The sequence below is a fragment of the Engystomops pustulosus genome, chromosome 5, assembly GCF_040894005.1.
Source record: "Engystomops pustulosus chromosome 5, aEngPut4.maternal, whole genome shotgun sequence".
NCBI classification, from domain to species: Eukaryota; Metazoa; Chordata; class Amphibia; order Anura; family Leptodactylidae; genus Engystomops; species Engystomops pustulosus.
Window position 1 is genome coordinate 24,176,554 of NC_092415.1, and position 22,015 is coordinate 24,198,568.

Consider the following 22,015-nt stretch of genomic DNA (forward strand, 5'->3'; position numbering starts at 1 on the left):
TCAGAGGCATGTCCACAAGGTCTTTCGCTTTTGTTCTTGGGTTGATGCACATTTCAGCAAATACGTTCATCTCTGGGACACAGAACCCATCCCCTTTCTGAGCTGTATGATGGCTGGACATTCCCATCTTGTTTGTACTTGCATATAATTGTTTGTACAGATGAATGATGCATGTTCAGGTATACAGTAATTGCACCCAAGGATGAACCAGACTAGTACTAATCCACAATACTCCTCCTGATATCTTGGCTAATTTCTTTAGACTTTCCCATTATGTTAGAAGCAGTGTATTTCAGATGTGCTTTTAAATGAATCCACAGGTGTGTCTCTAAATAAATCAGATGTGGCCAATAAACCTATTAGAAGCACCCAAAGACATGATATCAACATATAAGCTGTTTACAGGCAAAGTAATATCAGTGTATGTCTTTTGTCTTTAGTCTTAAACATGCCTTAAACATTTTCTCTCTCTCATTATTCTGACATTTGGCAAATAGAAATACTTTTGGTTATGCTAATTGACCTAAAACAGGAAAGGTTTATTCTGATTTCATGTCAGATAGTGAGAAACATCACGGGCCAGATGTATCAATTGTTTTTTCTGTTGCTTTTGCACCTTTTCATATTGTCCCATTGTTTTTGTTACTAAACACCAAACTAGGTGCCTAATAATCATTCATCATTAGCAACTTGTTCATTTGGACGCAAAATGACTTTAAAGTGACTTTATTTGACAAAGACAAATCAGGTGCAAAAAATAGACTCATTGGGGCTCATTTCCCGTCGATTTCCATTTTACGCCATTTTGCGCCGAATTTCCCCATGATTTTGCAGCACGCGATTGGATTTTGGCGCATCGGCGCAGGCTTGCACATGACAGAAATCAGGGGCGTGGCCGTTGGACAACCCGGCGAATTCAGACAAACTGCAGAATTTAAAAAGGATTTGTGTAGCAAGATCAAGCACTCACATGCACCGGGAAGAAGAAGGTGAATTCCGGCAGAATCCGCAGGAACACGGCGCACTAGCTTAGTGAATCCCAGCAGACCCGAATCCTCATCGGACAACCCACTGCGGGATCGCGACAGGACCGGGTAAGTTAATGTGCCCCATTGGGTCAGATGTATCACTAGTTTTTTCTGTTTTTGCAACTTTTCATACTATTGCAGTGTTTTTGTGACTAAACACCAAAATAGCCACGCAGCAAAAATAACCATGTTTTCTTTGTTTATCCTACCATTCCAGATGTTTTGCTGCTCCTAATAATCATTCAATCAGCAACTTGTTCATTTAGACACAATTTAGGCGCAAAACACTCCAGTCTGAAGGCGGCGTAAACTGAGAAGCAATACAGAGAGGCTTATCCCCAGCAGCAGAGCTCAACAGACACTACAGACACTACCTGCAGCCTCTGTTTATAGTTCATGACCTTCTATTTACAAACAATTAGCAAAATCAGCAGCTCAGAGCAGGATAGAGAAGAAGTGTGTGGGAGCCTCAGACAGGACAGAGAAGTGTCTTGTGTAGCAGGACAGAAGAGAGGTGTCCCGTGTAGCAGGATGACCACACTGGTGTCTGAGGAGGATACTGGCCAGAATTACAGGGGTGCAGCAGGAGACCAGCACTGGGGGATCCCCTCCAGGAGAAGCCCCTGCTGAAGAGATCACTGGGTGCTGGGTGTCACACACCTGGGTGCTGCTGTGGGGGTCATTCTCATTCTGAGGTGCACGAGAAAAGCAGAGAGGAGCCTAGATAGATAGATAGATAGATAGATAGATAGACCCAGAAAGTGGACCTGTGGGCCTGCACCTCTCTCAAGGGGAGTTCTATTTACACCCTGCTGCCTTGGACTTTCTGTTACTTAAAAGATAGATAGATAGATAGATAGATAGATAGATAGATAGATAGATAGATATGAGATAGATAGATAGATAGATAGATAGATAGATATGACATAGATAGATATGAGATAGATAGATATGAGATAGATAGATAGATATGAGATAGATGATAGATAGATAGATAGATAGATATGAGATAGATAGATGATAGATAGATAGATAGATAGATATGAGATAGATAGATGATAGATAGATAGATAGATAGATAGATAGATAGATAGATAGATAGATAGATAAGAGTAAGGAACTTGCTGAGGTTGACATTTCCAACACAGACAATATTCTCTTAGCATCATTTGACGTTGTGTCATTATACACGTCAATTGAACACCAAATGGGCATCAATGCAGTTAAACGCAAATTATCAACCAGTGATTATACACTCTCAACTCAGGCATTTATCATTGAATTACTAGAACTCATTTTGTACAATAATTATTTTCTATTTTGTGATGATTTTTTCTTGCAACTGATGGGGGTCGCGATGGGGGCCAATATGGCACCCACATATGCCAATATTGTTATGTCGGTCCTCGAGGATGACGTCATCTGTGCCTCCACTCACTTCAGGCATTGCCTGCGGTGGTGGAGGTACATTGATGACGTCTTCCTCTTGTGGACAGGCACTGAACAGGACCTTTTTGCTTTTCACTCATACCTGAACACCATCGACAATTCTATAAAATTCACCCTGGTGCATTCTAACACAGAAATACAGTTTTTGGATGTTCTTGTCTCATTGAAAGACAACACTTTTGCAACCGATTTATATGTTAAGCCGACAGATAGGAACACTCTCCTTAGGTTTGAAAGCCAACATCCGCGTGCCATGATTAAATCCTTACCTTATAGTCAACTTCTTCGAGTAAAACGCATCACCAGTGACTCCGACAGAACCCACACAAATTTGTATAACATGGCTCACAAATTCCAACGACGAGGTTATCCCCGTAAAATCATACAAAAAAATCTTAGCAAGGTACAATCTGTTGATAGAGCCACCACTTTGACTTCCATCACTAGACATACAGTCTCGACCAGAATACCATTTGTAACCACATATGGGGCACATAGCAATTCTATAGCCCATATCATACGTAAACACTGGACAAAATTGACAGGGAGCCCAGCTTCGGCCCCCGAGTTTAAAAATCCTCCTCTTTTCTCATACCGGAGATCTCATTCCATTCGAGATCGAATAGTTAGGGCTGACGTAGGTTCCTTACGTCCCTCTAAACAAATGGGTATCTTTGGACAACTCAACAAAGGCTCTTTCCCCTGTCGGAATTGCATAAACTGTAAGCAAATGCACAAAGGGGGTTCCTTTACACATAATGATGCCATGTACAAAATCAAATATTACTTAAATTGTGACAGTTGTTTCGTCATTTACAAGCTTGACTGTCCTTGTGGACTTCTTTATATAGGTGAAACCACCCTCGAATTCAAGACAAGGTTTAACCAACACCGATATACGATTCGCAGTAATAGACGAGACCTACCCGTACCAAAACATTTTTTGGAAGCAGGACACACTGAAAGGGATCTTAGATTCCAACTAATAGACCATGTACCCCCCTTACGTAGAGGAGGTAATCGTGAAAAGATCCTCAAAAGAAAAGAACTATGGTGGATCCATACTCTTAATACCTTGCGACCCAATGGACTCAATGTAGATTTTAAACTTACTAACATTTAGATTGACTGTATGTCATATCTATGTATTGCCTCTCATCTGGACAAATATTGCTGTAGACAACAAGTAACAAGATCCTCTTTCTAACATTCAAACACAATTTTCTAATTTTTTGATCTTCTGTCTTTACAGATTTCAAGCATATACGAAAGCCACACCGGGGATTTTTTCTCACCAGCTCTTTCCACAATGGTCACAAAAAAATTTTTTTTGTCCGTCATTTTTTGAACCATGTCCGTTACATTTTTCGCAGTATTTGCATGTTTGTCTCCTTCTGTTTAAAACTCTTGCATAAGTGAATGCTATCAGCTCACGTATATTACTCCACAAGTCAACAGCTACATTTTCTGAGCCAACGGGTGTTGTACAGAGGACACTATGGAGCTTTGCGGCAGAATTGACACTTTCTATCCCTACAAGTCCAGAAGTGGACATATGGGAATAAATCTTTCTCACTCCCTGAGTGTCAGGGGTTAATTTCATATCTGCCTCTCCACTATTTAGCCTCTGACTTACCTTATATGGTTTACCGTTCATATGAACATTTATCCCGTGCTGTGCCAGTAGCTAACACATCCATTGATATTTCCTTGGGGGCAACATAGTTGCACATTGTTTCTCTTTGATATTTATGTAGCCGTCTGGTTTCCTAGCAACCCGTATGCAGAGACATGCGCATTACAGCGCGCCTTAGTTTGCGTTCCACCACTGCGTTCCAGCTTTACCACGGACTGGCGCGCCAATTACATTGGCGTGCGATCGGACGCTCTTTTACCATAATATGTGGATGAGGTGGTGAGAATCCCGTTTTTAACCTTGTTTTCTTATATAATTATTTCACGTTGTTCACAACAATGATGCACTGATAGCACTTTTGCACTACAAGCATACTTAATGTCGTTGTTCCACCATTGATTGTATTGTATATGCACTTGCACTTTATAACATAACACATTGTTTTATTAAATGATATGTTTTTTATCTATGCTACACTTCATCATGTCACTTTGGCATTTAACATGTTAATGAAGGGGAGGGACTATCTAGATCATGTGATCACTTAAGTTTGCTATATATATGTAATGTTCACCCTTGTTACTTTGCTTGAAAAAGGCTCCAAGACGAGCCGAAACGTTGCACTTCTTTGTACTTGGCATTATGGAATAAAGACTTCACCTTTAAATTGAACCTTTTTTGGAGTGCTGCCCAATTTCCTTACTCTTATCTGCGAGAGACCTGAGGCCTGGTCTCATTGAGCCTGCACCCATCTGCATCCTGATTATTTGTGTGCTGCTTACACTCTCCCTAAGTAGATAGATAGATAGATATGAGATAGATAGATATTTATAGAGAGATATGAGATAGATAGATAGATAGATAGATGATAGACAGATAGATAGATAGATAGATAGATAGATAGATAGATAGATAGATAGATAGATAGATAGATAGATATGAGATAGATATGAGATAGATATGAGATAGATAGATGATAGATAGACAGATAGATATATATAGAGAGAGATATGAGACAGATAAATCTACACCCTCCTGAGATTACCTAAAGCCCTTTATAAAACCTAAGATAACATGTAATATTAAAATGTGTTCCGACAAACTCATCTCTAAGAATAAAACATTGAATTCAATATATATTTCATCAATAAATAAATGTCCTTCAATAATTAACATTCTGATAGTAAAATAATATTAAAGCCATTAAAAGTGGATGAGGCGTCCTGTGAGATGTATGAGCCTCACTGCGGCACATTGTAGCGAGCGCCCGGCGTGTGATTCATGCCGCCAGCGCTGTGACATCACGGATGTGCGGAAGAATAGAACATACGCCGGCAGTATAATGATATAATACATGGATAATGTATGGAAGCTCTCGCTGAATCCGCATGTAATTGCTGAGTTATTAGGAAATCAGTGTTTAGACTATTACAGAAATGTTCTCCCTTCCATCTCCAAAAAAACACAACAAAAGCAAATCAAAAAATCCCCGTCTTTGTTTTTTTCTTATAAAGAATGACAGAGACAATTAGAAAATCTGCCAATAAAATATTTATGTTCATATCCCCAACAATAACAAACTTCACTGCCCATCAGATTGTATAATGATATGATTCGCACTGACAGGAGGCCAATCATTGTCATCACAATCTCAAGACTCCTCCATGACGGAACCTAATTGTATCCAAGAAGCTTCTCTGTATCACTACAGTCACTAATGTGCAATTATAAGCTTCATATGAGAGGTTTATTATACACACCAGATAGATGGATACAGGAAGTAGAGAGACTGATGCGCTATGAAATAGATATATAGGTAGATATAGGTAGAGATATATTTACATTGGACAGATAGGGGCAGATGTATCACACATTTTTTCTGTTGTTTTTGTGCCTTTCCTTACTGTCGCACTATTTTTGCACCAGTTTTGTGTCTAAACACCAAACTAGCTGTGTAGCAAAAATAACCATGTTTTCCTTAATTATCCTACCAATCCAGAGGTTTTTCTGCACCTCATAATCATGAGCAACTTGTTCACTTAGGCGCAAAATCACTCCAGTCTGCAGGTGGAGTAAACTGAGAAGTAAGCACTGGGCCCCTGTGCAGAGCAGCTCTAGAATCCACTAGAATTTTTTCAAAACTGCATCGAGGTGGGATTATTGCACACTAGGAATCGGGTACCACTACCGGAATCCCCAAAGGCAACGGGCTGGTCATCATGATGAGCTCTGCGCCCAACGGGAGGTACAATACAGGGTGAGTACCAACTACAAATGGAACTCACCACAGGTACCGATTTGATGTCCGTGCATACTTCACCCGCTATATGCATACACACCTCTATGCACCCTGCCGTTTCTGGAACAGGTCTGCCCAGACCCAAAATGGCCGCCGCAATCTCCCATCTTCAGAGCGCATGCACGCTCCTGGCTGTTTTTTTCACGAATAATGACACACTTGATAAACTCACCTATGTATGTATAATGATCCATTGTAGCACCTTATGAAATGTACTAATTTTTATCATATATCATGGGCCACATTTATCACTTTTGTGCGCCTAAGTGTAGTAGTTGCGCCTAAATTCTGGCGCACTGTTTTGCCAGAATTATCACCAACTGTGATAAGGTAATTTTCTGTCTCTTATTAATCACTTTACTTTAACACAGTTTAGGCGCAATTTTGGCGCAGTTTCGGCGCAATGTTAGATTTGGGCACTTACATGTCATCCTGCTACAAGCTCCTCTCTGCTTCTCCCACAGCCCAGAATGAAGATAACACTCACAGCAGCACCCAGGTGTGTGACACCCAGCACCCAGTGACCTCCTCAGCAGGGGCTTCTCCTGGAGGGGATCCCCCAGTGCTGGTCTCCTGCTGCACCCCTGTAATTCTGCACAATATCCCCCTCAGACACTGTGCAGAATTACATGGGGGACACTTGTATGTAGTATCTGCAAACTTCTGCAAACTTCTGCAAGCTTCTCTTCTCTCTTGCTGTGAGCTCAGGATTTTGCAGAATATTTTGTAAATAGAAGGTGATGAACTGTAAATAGAGTCTGCAGCTCCTGTCTGCAGTGTCTGTAGTGTGTCTATTATATGTTCTAGTGCAGTGATGGCGAACCTTTTACAGACTGAGTGCCCAAACCGTAACCAAAAGCCACATATTTTTCACAAAGTGCCAAATGCCAACTTATTGCACCCGTCTCTGAAACAGTTTCAAACATATCGGTGTCCTGAGGACACCAATACAGTAGAAAGAAGGATAAATTATTGTAGCTTCCCTCTAAGGTCCCCTTAACAGGATGAATCACAGGCCTGGAGAAGGGGCTCCAATGATAATCCAGCTCTGTCCCCACCTCTTTGCTCCTCAAGTCACTTTAAAATAATCCTGAATGTGGCACTTCCTGGGCTGCCTGTGACTGCAGGAGGAGGAGTCCTGAATGGTGACCTTTGTGCTAGGTGATGGCCTGGGTGCCCACAGAGAAGGTTCCGAGTGCCAACTCTGGCACCTGTGCCATAGGTTCGCCACCACTGTTCTAGTGTCTGGCTGAGCTTTGCTGCTAGAAATGAGCTCTTCTGCAAAGGGGCTCAGTGCTTTCTTCTCAGATAACGCCACCTTCGGGCTGGAGTGTTTTTGCGCCCGTTTTTTGCGCCTAAATGAAAACGTTGCAAGTGATAAATATCATTAGGCGCAGCAAAACATCTGGATTGGTAAGATAGATGAGGGAAAGCTGGTTATTTTTGCTGCACGGCTAGTTTGGCGTTTAGTCGCAAAAATGGTGCAAAAAACGGTGCGCCTAAATGAAAAGGCGCAAAAACAACAGAAAAAACGAGTGATACATGTGGCCCGTAGATAGATGATAGATATGACAGAGATAGATAGATATGAGATAGATAGAAAGATAGATAGATAGATAGATAGATAGATAGATAGATAGATAGATAGATAGATAGATAGATAGATAGATAGATAATCTGTCATCTCTATTCTTGTAGTCAGTCCAGAAAATCCAATTACAATTATACGGCAGTGCAGACCCTAATAGAGAATATAATCTCTAGTAAACAGGATTTCAGGTGGATTCTAATTCCTGAGATTAACTGGAAAGGTTAAGCAATTCATAACCATTGATTTCTGAACTGGAATTATTCTGAGGGAAATATTTACAAGGCAGAGGAGTGATAGGAGGACTGGCGGATACTGACTATGAAAAACCTCATAAAATGCTGGATGCAGATGCTGCACAGATGTAGCAGGGCTGGATTTGCTGTGTTGCTTCTCTTCATAGGATTTGCCATAACTGATTGGTGTGAGATATAAGATATACCATAGGTATCTTGTAAGGATATCACAGTACAGCAAACACAGTAAACTCTGCTACATCTAATGGATTATTACATTGCTCATAAGAAAAAGTATCAGATCTGGTCCTAATGGAGGAAGACAATCCCATATTACCTAATATATAATTATTGATTTAGTGACTTCTGTTACATTTGTTTTGTTAGTTTGTTTCCTTAAGATGATATATAATAGTAGGTTATATCACTGTTAGTTGTTCTAAATGACAGACTCAGATCCGCTATACACAATTTTGGAAGAATAGACTCAAGCCGCCTTGCAAGCAGTACTCAGCCTATACAAGGATCACACACAACAAAACTGCTTGCACAGGTTTTTAAGAAGGCTCCGCACCACCAGGGCTGGATTAAGGGTGGTGGGCGCTAACTAGTTTCCAACAATGTTTTTGGAGTTATATAGCCTGCCAGCCCCCTGTAGTATGTAGCCAGCCAGCCCCCTGTAGTATGTAGCCAGCCAGTCCCCTGTAGAAAATGGCGATATCCCCCAGCTAAGGCAGCTGTGCCTCACCGACACAGCTGACATCATTGCGGGTGGCCACGGGCCACTGCGCATTGCACACATAGACTGCCAGCGATTCTGACTGTCGGAAACTTAAAAAGTGAAAGTGGTGGGGGCCCCAGGGCTCGAGCCCCAGGAGCTCCTCCTTTAATCCGGCCCTGTGCACCACATTTGTGTCGCAGCTGCACTATTCTTTATGTGGGACAAAATTTCTGCACTGAAGGGGGCGCTCCGGTGCTCAGTCGGACCTTGCACCAGATTTATCATGTGTTGCATGCCCCATGTTAAAGGTGCACCAAAAAAAACAGTTGGTGCCCTCTGTTGGGGCAGTGCAGGGAGCACCAGGCTCATGCTGAACGTGCACCAGAAATCCTGAATCTGGCGCCCCCTGGACACTACACAGGTAACTGCACCTAGTACACACTGTTCTTAGTAGATGTCCCCCATAGTACATTTTAATCAATTATATATTTAAGAAGAACTACAAGCACCACTACGACTGTCACCACCAGCATTCACACTCAATGCAAGCAGATATCTTAATAAGAACAAACATTCACATGTAGCTGAGCTGAATTGGTTATTTTACCGTCAGAGTTCCGACAATGTAGCAGAGATACAAGGACCATAAATCATGTATCATATAACATCAAATGACACGGTCAGCACTGCTACATCTATATAAACGTAATATAATATGCAAATATAAACATATATTATGCTATAGGGGACATTCTTAAATAAATATTACATTTTAAATATTTAAGAACTAATATCAGCAACACCACTACTACTACCACCAGCACTTGTACTACTACCCCCATCATTTATACTTGGTGCTCACACTTCAAAACTACGTAGCAGAGCTGAATTTGTTATTTCGCCTTTGGAGTTGAGACAATGTAGCATGAATAAATACATTTTGCATTTTATATATTTAAGAACTACTATTACGGCCACTACTACTACTACCCCCAGCATTCATATTCAGTTCACACACTTCACAAATGAACACAATAATAACATAAATATGTAGCAGTGCTGAATTTGTTATTTTACCTTTGGAGTTCAGACAATGTAGCATAAATAAATATATTTTATATATTTAAGAACAACTATAACTGCCGCTATTACTACTACCCCCAGCATTCATATTCAGTGCACACAATACAGTAATGAACACAATAATAACATATACATGTAGCAGAGCGGAATTTGTTCTCTTAATTCTTAAGGTTAAGATACTGTCATTGATGTGTCCACAGATCTGTAAAAAACAACTGGTCACGTGAGATGCACCAAATGACAAAGTCAGCTCTGCTACATCTCCTGCCACTACCAATAATTGCCAAATACATACAGATAGGACACAATTGTAAATTCATAATAAGTCTTAAATATTCATAATTTGGATAATTACTACAATTTGTACTACTACTACCAGTATACTCGGTCCACACATATACATATGTAGCAGAGCTGGATTTGTCATTTCGCCCTTCGCTGAGGATACTGTAATACAATTATCCACAGCCCTATAGAATGTAACATATCACTTTGTCACAAATGTATCTCGTTTTATCGCAAAGTTTCTTGATGCCAACACAAACTTTCACGTATCCAATAAATGCGATGCCAACGCCGCGCGGCCAGAGATCTGTGGGTGTGTTTTGTTCTCTGTAACATTTGCTGGTCTTTTCCCGCCAAGAAGGGAACATTCTGTGTTTACTACCCCCCTCCCCTATCACTGGCACACGGTGCCAGCTGTATGGTGCACCAGCCCCTACTACCAGGCAGATAATGGGCACAGAACAATGGCACCAGTGTAGTCATCTCATCACATATACATATTTCAGTAGCCTCATCTGCATAAGAATGAAGCAAGAAGTAACTTGCAGGAGGCAATGGACCGGGTGGCACTAGGATCATGCCCTGCTCCTGTGCCCGCTGCTTGATGTTGTGTTAGCAAATTGCATTAAAAAAGAAGCAAATAGAAAGTGCCCTCCATCCGTCACCCGGATGTATAGATGCTGCACTGAGGCGCACATCAGCACCAGGGCACTGGACAGCTCCCCATTACAGCTGTCCCATACACACACACAGACAGGGCTATTACGCTCTGCGCCGCAGCATCATCATCAATCCACAAGAATAAAGCAACTTACTGCAGAAGCTCCGTCACAGTGTCCCAGCGATGCACATTGACAGCTCGCTCAAGGACTTTTGCATTGGACGGATGGTGTCATCTGGCTTCACACACACAGACACATCTAGACATGCTCAGTATCCTGACCTTCTCAGACTGGGAACTACCAAGACTATTGCAGCAAGGAGGGGTAATCTGGAGCCTACCATGGAGTGCGGCTAAAAATAGCACCTGCAAAAGGAACAGCTGGGGCTTAAAGGAACAGTAACCTGTCTGCTTCTTGCAGGATCCTGCTGCGTGACCTGATTAAATTGTATTAACCCCTTCCGCTGCTCGGGGAGTCAGTGACGCAGTGGATTTATAAGGGGGGGGGGGGGATTAGGGGCAAGTGGACAGGAATTTTTACGGAGCAGGTTTTTGATATTTGTGATGGTTGTTTTGTTAATATATATATATGTATGTATCTATCTATGTATATATATATATGTATATATTATCTATTTATCTATATATTTATCCTATTTTATCCATCTATCTGTGCACTAAAGCAAAAATTGATTTGCACCTAAAAAGTTTGCATAGATTGCGCCAAAAATTTGAGGAATTATGCGAAAATTTTGCACTAAAAAGAAAAAAAAAAAGCAGGCACCAATTTCAAGACTTAATTTTAAGACTGCACCTTATGGCTCGACTGCTGATCATAATTCTATCTATATATTACGCTCACGTCCACTTGCACTGCTTATAGCTTTATATAAACTCAATATCAAGGTTCAATTATTTACTTCCTGTGGATGGAAATCGGTTCGAGGTCATGTGATGTTACAGAAGTGCACGGCCCATTATATCCCTGGTCACATGATGTTACACAGGTGCATCTGTGTGACATCACATGACCAGGGATATAACTAGCTGTGCACCTGTGTGACATCACATGACCAGGGATATAACGAGCCATGCACCTGTGTGACATCACAAGACCAGAGATATAATGAGCCATGCACCTGTGTGATATCACATGACCAGGGATATAACGAGCCATGCACCTGAGTGACATCACTTGACCAGGAATATAGTGAGTTGTGCATCTGTGTGACATCACATGACCAGGGATATAACGAGCCATGCACCTGTGTGACATCACTTGACCAGGAATATAGTGAGCCGTGCATCTATGCAGCAGGGGCAGTTCTTATCGAAAGAAAGTGAACAATGAAGCTTTATATAGAATGACAGCAAGCAGTGATCTAAAAAAGTCTTGAAAATCGTATAACTTTAATTATAATTTTTTGCTAAAAGTGGACAACTTCTTTAATTTTTGATGAAATACAATGGGGGAGATTCAGTATACACTAGCGCTCATTGTGACGGGTGGCAAAACGAGTTTTTCACAAAACATGCAAATGTTCTAGGAGGCGCGGAGATGGTCTGAAGCGGAAAATAATAACAATTACTGGCGGAGCCCTGATGAATGTCCCCACAATGGGTTCATGATAATAATTCAGAACTATTTTGCAACAATGTAACATAACCTTTGGAAGTCACAGTACAACCACTAGGTGGCGATATTAATGGGATAAAGCTGGCAGAATATCATGTTGTTTTGAGAAGCTTCTCATCTTGCACAAAATATAATTATAGATGTGTAGCCAAGAGGGAAGGTAAGGAACGAGGCATCTGTACCCAAACTTGGCACACTATGTCATTACTCATAGACTGTAAGCTCTTGTGTCACCCCTTCCTCCTCATACACTGAAAACGCTTGTGTCACCCCCTCATCCTCATAGACTGTAAGCTCTTGTGTCACCCCCTCATCCTCATAGGCTGTAAGCTCTTGTGTCACCCCCTCATCCTCATAGACTGTAAGCTCTTGTGTACCCCCTCCTCCTCATAGACTGCAAGCTCTTGTGTCACCCCCTCATCCTCATAGACTGTAAGCTCTTGTGTCACCTCCTCATCCTCATAGACTGTAAGCTCTTGTGTCACCCCCTCATCCTCATAGACTGTAAGCTCTTGTGTCACCTCCTCATCCTCATAGACTGTAAACTCTTGTGTCACCCTCTCATCCTCATTGACTGTAAGCTCTTGTGTCACCCCCTCATCCTCATAGACTGTAAGCTCCTGTGTCACCCCATCATCCTCATATACTGTAAGCTCTTATGTCACCCCCTCATCCTCATAGACTGTAAGCTCTTGTGTCCTCCTCATCCTCATAGACTGTAAGCTCTTGTGTCACCCCTTCATCCTCATAGACTGTAAGCTCTTGTGTCACCCCCTCATCCTCATAGACTGTAAGCTCTTGTGTCACCCCCTCATCCTCATACACTGTAAGCTCTTGTGTCTCCTCCTCATCCTCATACACTGTAAGCTCTTGTGTCACCCCCTCATCCTCATAGACTGTAAGCTCTTGTGTCACCCCCTCATCCTCATAGACTGTAAGCTCTTGTGTCACCCCCTCATCCCCATAGAATGTAAGCTCTTGTGTCACCCCCTCATCCTCATAGACTGTAAGCTCTTGTGTCACCCCCTCATCATCATAGACTATAAGCTCTTGTGTCACCCCCTCATCCTCATAGACTGTAAGCTCTTGTGTCACCCCCTCATCCTCATAGACTGTAAGCTCTTGTGTAACCCCCTCATCCTCATAGACTGTAAGCTCTTGTGTCCCCCCCTCATCCTCATAGACTGAAAGCTCTTGTGTCACCCCCTCATCCTCATAGACTGTAAGCTCTTTTGTCACCTCCTCTTCCTCATAGATTGTAAGCTCTTGTTTCACCTCCTCATCCTCATAGACTGTAAGCTCTTGTGTCACCCCCTCATCCTCATAGACTGTAAGCTCTTGTGTCACCCCCTCATCCTCATAGACTGTAAGCTCTTGTGTCACCCCCTCATCCTCATAGACTGTAAGCTCTTGTGTCACCCCCTCACCCTCATAGACTGTAAGCTCTTGTATCACCCCCTCATCCTCATAGACTGTAAGCTCTTGTGTCACCTCCTCATCCTCATAGACTGTAAGCTCTTGTGTCAACCCCCTCATCCTCATAGACTGTAAGCTCTTGTGTCTCCTCCTCATCCTCTTAGACTGTAAGCTCTTGTGTCACCCCCTCATCCTCATAGACTGTAAGCTCTTGTGTCTCCCCCTTAATCCTCATAGACTGTAAGCTCTTGTGTCACCCCCTCATCTTCATAGACTGTAAGCTCTTGTGTAACCCCCTCATCCTCATAGACTGTAAGCTCTTGTGTCACCCCTTAATCCTCATAGACTGTAAGCTCTTGTGTCACCCCCTCATCCTCATAGACTGTAAGCTCTTGTGTCACCCCCTCACCCTCATAGACTGTAAGCTCTTGTATCACCCCCTCATCCTCATAGACTGTAAGCTCTTGTGTCACCTCCTCATCCTCATAGACTGTAAGCTCTTGTGTCAACCCCTCATCCTCATAGACTGTAAGCTCTTGTGTAACCCCCTCATCCTCATAGACTGTAAGCTCTTGTGTCCCCCCCTCATCCTCATAGACTGTAAGCTCTTGTGTCACCCCCTCATTCTCATAGACTGTAAGCTCTTGTGTCACCCCCTCATCCTCATAGACTGTAAGCTCTTGTGTCACCCCCTCATCCTCATAGACTGTAAGCTCTTGTGTCACCCCCTCATCCTCAGAGACTGTAAGCTCTTGTGTCACCCCCTCATCCTCATAGACTGTAAGCTCTTGTGTCACCCCCTCATCCTCATACACTGTAAGCTCTTGTGTCTCCTCCTCATCCTCATACACTGTAAGCTCTTGTGTCACCCCCTCATCCTCATAGACTGTAAGCTCTTGTGTCACCCCCTCATCCTCATAGACTGTAAGCTCTTGTGTCACCCCCTCATCCCCATAGAATGTAAGCTCTTGTGTCACCCCCTCATCCTCATAGACTGTAAGCTCTTGTGTCACCCCCTCATCATCATAGACTATAAGCTCTTGTGTCACCCCCTCATCCTCATAGACTGTAAGCTCTTGTGTCACCCCCTCATCCTCATAGACTGTAAGCTCTTGTGTAACCCCCTCATCCTCATAGACTGTAAGCTCTTGTGTCCCCCCCTCATCCTCATAGACTGAAAGCTCTTGTGTCACCCCCTCATCCTCATAGACTGTAAGCTCTTTTGTCACCTCCTCTTCCTCATAGATTGTAAGCTCTTGTTTCACCTCCTCATCCTCATAGACTGTAAGCTCTTGTGTCACCCCCTCATCCTCATAGACTGTAAGCTCTTGTGTCACCCCCTCATCCTCATAGACTGTAAGCTCTTGTGTCAACCCCTCATCCTCATAGACTGTAAGCTCTTGTGTCTCCTCCTCATCCTCTTAGACTGTAAGCTCTTGTGTCACCCCCTCATCCTCATAGACTGTAAGCTCTTGTGTCTCCCCCTTAATCCTCATAGACTGTAAGCTCTTGTGTCACCCCCTCATCTTCATAGACTGTAAGCTCTTGTGTAACCCCCTCATCCTCATAGACTGTAAGCTCTTGTGTCACCCCTTAATCCTCATAGACTGTAAGCTCTTGTGTCACCCCCTCATCCTCATAGACTGTAAGCTCTTGTGTCACCCCCTCACCCTCATAGACTGTAAGCTCTTGTATCACCCCCTCATCCTCATAGACTGTAAGCTCTTGTGTCACCTCCTCATCCTCATAGACTGTAAGCTCTTGTGTCAACCCCTCATCCTCATAGACTGTAAGCTCTTGTGTAACCCCCTCATCCTCATAGACTGTAAGCTCTTGTGTCCCCCCCTCATCCTCATAGACTGTAAGCTCTTGTGTCACCCCCTCATCCTCATAGACTGTAAGCTCTTGTGTCACCCCCTCATCCTCATAGACTGTAAGCTCTTGTGTCACCCCCTCATCCTCATAGACTGTAAGCTCTTGTGTCACCCCCTCATCCTCATAGACTGTAAGCTCTTGTGTCACCCCCTCATCCTCAGAGACTGTAAGCTCTTGAGAGTAGGGCCTTCACTCCTTTGATTCCATATGTTTGTACTCTGTAATGTAATATTATATTTGCATTATATAAATAAACATTATTATTGATATTCTTCTTCTTCTTCTTCTTCTTCTTCTTCTTATTATTATTATTATTATTATTATTACATGTTGCATCCAGAGTCATAGACTGAACTTGTTTGAATGAAATGCTAAATTTGTATTAGGACGCCGGTATAATGTATAATATATTATTTATGGTCCGGATCTCATATGGAAACAGAACATATTATGAGCCTCTTAATTCTCTTGGGTCCAAATGCAACCGCACCCCCCATGTCCATCTGTTCTGCCCCTGTAAGTTGCGCCATTGTCCTCCATGCAAAGAGATATTTACCAGGATGTTTGCACTTGTTTTTCCAGTAACGAATAACAAAGGTTGTAATTTTTGGCTAATTTGTTTCCTATCTGGATCCAGCACCGGAGGTAATAATAGTGAAGCGCTGGATCATTCACTGCGCACGGAATGTGAAATGTTACCATAAAATACAATACAAATCATCAATACAAACATCATCCTCAAAGTTTCCTCTCAATATGTTACAAGGTAAATTTTCTGCTGGGATTTTAAAAAGTAGAGGGAGGTTTTTTAGCTCCGAGCCCGAGCTCCCTGCAGTGATGGACGGGAGATATTATACTGAGATATTTATGGCTGAATCTTCTCTGATCAATAATTATTGACTCCCTGTTTCATGGTATTACTCATCATAAACACTCTCTGGCAGGGATTCTGTTGTAAAATTAAAAAAATAAACAGAATAAATGAATAAATGTAGACAAAAAACTGATCAGTCATCAAAAACAACTGTGACCCATTGGGTTCTGGACTCTGCAGGACCCCCATAGACCCCTCAGAATTCCCTTGTTTATGTGCTATCTCCTCTGTTTACCTATAAAAAGCCCACTACAAAGTCTTGTGAAAATGAGCAGAAAAGAGTCATGTTTTGCCTGAGTTGAGTCACTTTTAGATGCTACAGGGAGAGCATCATTTCAGACTCCTCTATCTTTAGGTATTGTATAAAAGATAAGAAGCTCATCTTTTAGGCTTCATCCGGATTGTGGTTCTGGGAGCTACAGAAAGTTAAAGAAAGAGGTGGAAATTAGATGTTTATCCGTAGCACATATTTACAACTCTGTCTGTATGCCCTTTGTCCATTTAATGTCTCTGTTTTTCGCTGGTCACCTGCAAAAATACAGAACATTTCTGTTTAACAAATCGTACTTCCTAGTGACATTATTAAATATTCTATGCCATCTACTGGGAAGCTGAAAAAAAATTCCAAATGAATCAAATTTGTTAAAAAAAAATATGGCTTTATGGAGTGGACTCTAGGCCTCTAGGTGAGTGAGCCCCCTCCATACACACTTTGCCACCCGCTACTGTTATGGTGTTTGATGGCAAGGGGTTAATATTCTATTCTGTGTATTGGAAAGCTGGAAAAAAATTTCCAAATGTGGTGAAAACTCATTTGCGCCTTAATCTCGTGGGTTACATTTTTGACGTCTTTTACCTTACAGTCCAAATGACACCTCCCCCCTATTCTTATAGGTTTTTTTAGGTTTTAGTAGCTTTTTATAAAATGAAAACCTTTTGTGCAAGAAAAAAAGTCTTTGTTTTGCCAATAAATTTTAGTTTGGTATACGTAATATATAGTATGTATAGTTTACGGGATCAGCTAATGTTTTCACTGTTACTATTTTGGGACTGTATATTTATTTGTGTTCTAGGAAAATAGGAATGATTCAAACTTTGAATTATCACTCGTACAATTGGATCTCTGTTGAATCCCTGTTGCGCTTGAGATGAGCGGAGCAGGCAGTTGCGCATGCGCCGGCTGCTCCGCTCATCTCTATGGCGCTGACGGAGATAGCCGAGCGGTGTACTCAGCAATCTTCCTTAGTTTCATGCGTGACCGGCTGCTCGCTTAACTTTGAGTGCAACAGGGACAACGGACCCCCGTTGTCAAAATCTGTGTGGGTCTCATCACGGACACTCCTACCAATCAGCAACGTAGGCCCTATCCTGTGGAAAGGGCCTAACAAGAGATGATTGGAGAACCCCTTTTGCTGGCAAGCTCTGTATTATCTGCTATGATAGGCACAGGTAGGGTCCTAAGTAGGGGTCATGATTGTTATAGACCCAGGGGGTACCAATCAGATCCAAAATGGCTAAATGCCTCCATCAAATCTGATGAGGGGTTAACAGTAACAATTGGTGTCAGAACCAAACACATGTGTTATCAAAGAGTGTTAGTTCCATATTGCAGCTGACACCCACTATGTATGGAGCACGCTCACTCTGAAAGCCCTGCCTGGAGCCAGCTCCATAACTGACATGTGACGTATAGGTCACATGTCATTAAGGTGTTAACTGTACGTATCTCTAGCCTGATACAATCTTAAAGATGAGATTCTTATCTGTAATATGACACCACATTTCTAGGTGCTATAGATCTAAAGTTTAAGGTGTATGACACTCTGCAAATTTTTATGTGACTTTAGAGGTTTTATTTTTTTAAATCTTTTCAAACCATTACTTTTTATTTTTTTTTGTAATCCCTTTAAATCTGAACTGTCATGACCTTTGGCCTGAACCTGATCTCCGTTGGCCATAACCTTGGCTTGTCTGTGACCACCCTTGACTTGACTCCCTGGTGCCTCACACTGGTGTCCCATGGCCTATCTGTGCCACTTGCCCCCTGTATTTAAGATGTAGCCGCCCTGTAAAGTCCAGATTCCCGTGTTGTGATTCCGGGTGAGATTACTTGGGAAAATACTTTTGGGACTGACCCCAAGACAAAGCGAAATTGGTGGTAAAATTCCATCCAAGTATATAAAAAATCTATACTAAGATACATGATTATGATTATTATTAATCCTTGTCTTGTTTTTACAGTGTTACTTTTCATTTTGCGTATTTATATGGGAAATTAGCAGAAATTTACATTTAAGCAGTGGGAACGCACATTTCATGGGAAGCTAGAAGAGCCATGAGGAAGTGGAAGAGGACGGACACATTAATATATTCCATTTCCCTCCGTCTTGTCTTCTTTGTCTTCTTTCGCAGACGGATAATAAATGTTAAATGTCTGGAAAACCTTTCATTGCTCTTTTATGAAATAGAAGCAAAGGGTCTGTCTACTAAAGACACTTGTATCCATTATAAAGGATGAGGTGAGTGTCTGATGTGTGGGGGTCCAATCACTGGGACCCCCATCAATCTCAATAACAGAGTGAATTTACGGAGAGATGGTTGTATATGTCTGTGTGTTCCATTCCTCCCAATGGGCCTCCCCATTATAATGTATGGGGGTGTCAGTCCTTATCCAGGATTGTTATTATTATAAGTGGTTTATTTGGGGGCCCCATTCAAAGACAAATAAGAAATCTATCAAGCACAATAGATGATTTAAAAAAAAATCTGATACCAGGGCACGGTTCTTGGTGGTTGCACTTCTTTACAAAGGGAAACTGTCATCAGGTTTTCACCATTGTTAAAGGTAAGACAGGTTCCCCTAGAAGTCTTCATACTGTGTCCCGTGCTTTTCTGATCTACAAAAATGCAGAAAGAAAAAAGTCCAATACAGCTCAAAAAATATAAAAAAAAATATACATTATAAAAATATGTTAATGAGCCAGAGGCGCTCTGGCCTAAATCAGCCGAGCGCCTCCTGGCTCCGTGACATCACCCAGCAGTCTGCAAATCATGCGCATGCACAGTAGCTCTACATCTTACGCAGTCGGCAAGACATCGCAGGATTTATCAGTTTCATTTTTCAGTGTAATGCATGTTCAAGAACATAAAACAACTGGTGTATGGCATTGGTGACAGTGATATCCAGCAATGGATTTAAAATCTTGAATGGTTTATTCCATGTTCTAACACATGTTCTAACGCATTTCTGGCATAGAAATCTCCCTTAGTCTTAGCATCACCCGATTCTGGAATACAAATCGACTTGAGTCTTGGCATCATGCGTTTTTGGCATACAAATCGCCCTTAGTCTTGGCATCTCATGTTTCTGGCATACAACTCGCCCTTAGTCTTAGCATCACACGTTTTGGACATACAAATCACCCTTAGTCTTGGCATTACGCGTTTTGGGCATACAAATCACCCTTAGTCTTAGCATCACGCGTTTTGGGCATACAAATCACCCTTAGTCTTGGCATTACGCGTTTTGGGCATACAAATCACCCTTACTCTTAGCATCATGCGTTTCGGGAATACAAATCACCCTTAGTCTTGGCATCCCGCGTTTCTGGCAAACAAATCACCCTTAATCTTGGCATCCCACGTTTTGGCATACAAATCGCCCTTAGTCTTAGCATCATGCGCTTGGGCATCCAACTCGCCCTTAGTCTTGGCATCATGCGTTTCGGACATACAAATCGCCCTTAGTCTTGGCATTACGCGTTTCTGGCATACAAATCACACTTAATCATGGCATTACGCGTTTCGGGCATGCAGATCACCCTTAGGCTATATTCACACTGCCGTTGCCCGCCCGTACTGTACCGTAGCGGGCAACGGCAGTGTACAGGGAGAGGAGGAGGAGGTGAGCGCAGCTCACCCCCGCCCCTCTCCATAGCAACTTATGGCGCACGGCCCCGTATTACGGGAAAAGATAGGACAGGTCCTATCTTTTTCCCGGGTACGGAAGGGTACGGTGCCGCACGTGTGCGGCACCGTACCGCTCCCGTAGGGTGCCGTGCGCCCATAGAAGTGTATGGGGGACGTATATCGGCCGTAAATACGTCGGCCGTATATACGTCCCCCATACGTTCGTGTGAATATAGCCTTAGTCATAGCATCATGCTACGACTAATGGCGATAAGAATGCCCAAAGCGCGTCAGCTGCATTACCTGTCCATGTAATCTATGTTTTAGAAGATGAAATAAAGCATTCGATATTTTAAATCCATTGCTGGAAATCCTTTTTCCTAGATATTATATCTTTGGTATTAATGTACACTTGATATTTTCCTTCCCGGTATGTCCTGTCTCCATTCACCTTGTCAGATCTGAACATGCTTTGGTTATTAGAGCGGCTGATGATGCCCCTCTTACCGCTACTAGGTCAGGAGTTTATAGTGTCCATCACCTAAAGCTCATCAGATTATCCTTTCTCTCCAAGATAAATCATGTAAATCCAGCGGGAAGAAGCTCCTACACAATGGAAAGCAGAAGGCGTAGCAGTCAGCCGTCATATACACAGACCTTACACTCTGCAGGTCAGTGACTGTGGCCGTAACTACCAGGAGAACAGGCAGAGCAGCACCTATGGGGCCCATCAAGGAAGAGGGCCCATATCAACTCCCAGCTATGGATAAAGGTGTCTAAATTTTATTTACGGTAGCTTAACTGAGGTTTATTAAAGAGCTGTGCATATTAAGTAACCTCCCTGCAGCCTTCATTTCTATGCATTATTCCTAAACTATGATATTGTGATTTACATTATTCCTATGCTGAGGATGTTAGTGGCTGTAACATTTCCAAGTGGCTCATCATTGTGCTATGATATCACTGTGTGTATTATTATCCCTGTACTGTGACATCACTGTGTGTATTATCCGTGTACTGTGACATCACTGTGTGTATTATCCATGTACTGTGACATCACTGTGTGTATTATCCCTGTACTGTGACATCACTGTATGTATTATCCCTGTACTGTGACATCACTGTGTGTATTATCTCTGTACTGTGACATCACTGTGTGCATTATCTCTGTACTGTGACATCACTCTGTGTATTATCACTGTACTGTGACATCACTGTGTGTATTATATCTATACTGTGACATCACTGTGTGTATTATCTCTGTACTGTGACATCACTGTGTGTATTATCCATGTACTGTGACATTACTGTGTGTATTA

General features: G+C 42.3%; 1 protein-coding gene and 1 long non-coding RNA gene across 3 annotated transcripts in view; one reads left to right on the forward strand and one right to left on the reverse strand.

Moving 5' to 3' along the window:
• The window catches only part of OXR1 (oxidation resistance 1), a 305,238-nt gene extending 293,939 nt beyond the window's left edge, over positions 1-11,299 (reverse strand). For both annotated transcript variants that reach the window (XM_072151333.1, XM_072151332.1), the window contains exon 1: positions 11,141-11,299. The gene's annotated coding sequence lies outside the window, so the exon portion shown is untranslated. The remainder of the gene's footprint in view (positions 1-11,140) is intronic.
• Positions 1-21,484, forward strand: part of LOC140132502 (uncharacterized) — a 132,410-nt gene extending 110,926 nt beyond the window's left edge. The window contains exon 3 of the long non-coding RNA XR_011855665.1: positions 21,271-21,484. This is a non-coding gene — a long non-coding RNA (uncharacterized lncRNA). The remainder of the gene's footprint in view (positions 1-21,270) is intronic.
• Positions 21,485-22,015: the final 531 nt, after the last annotated feature.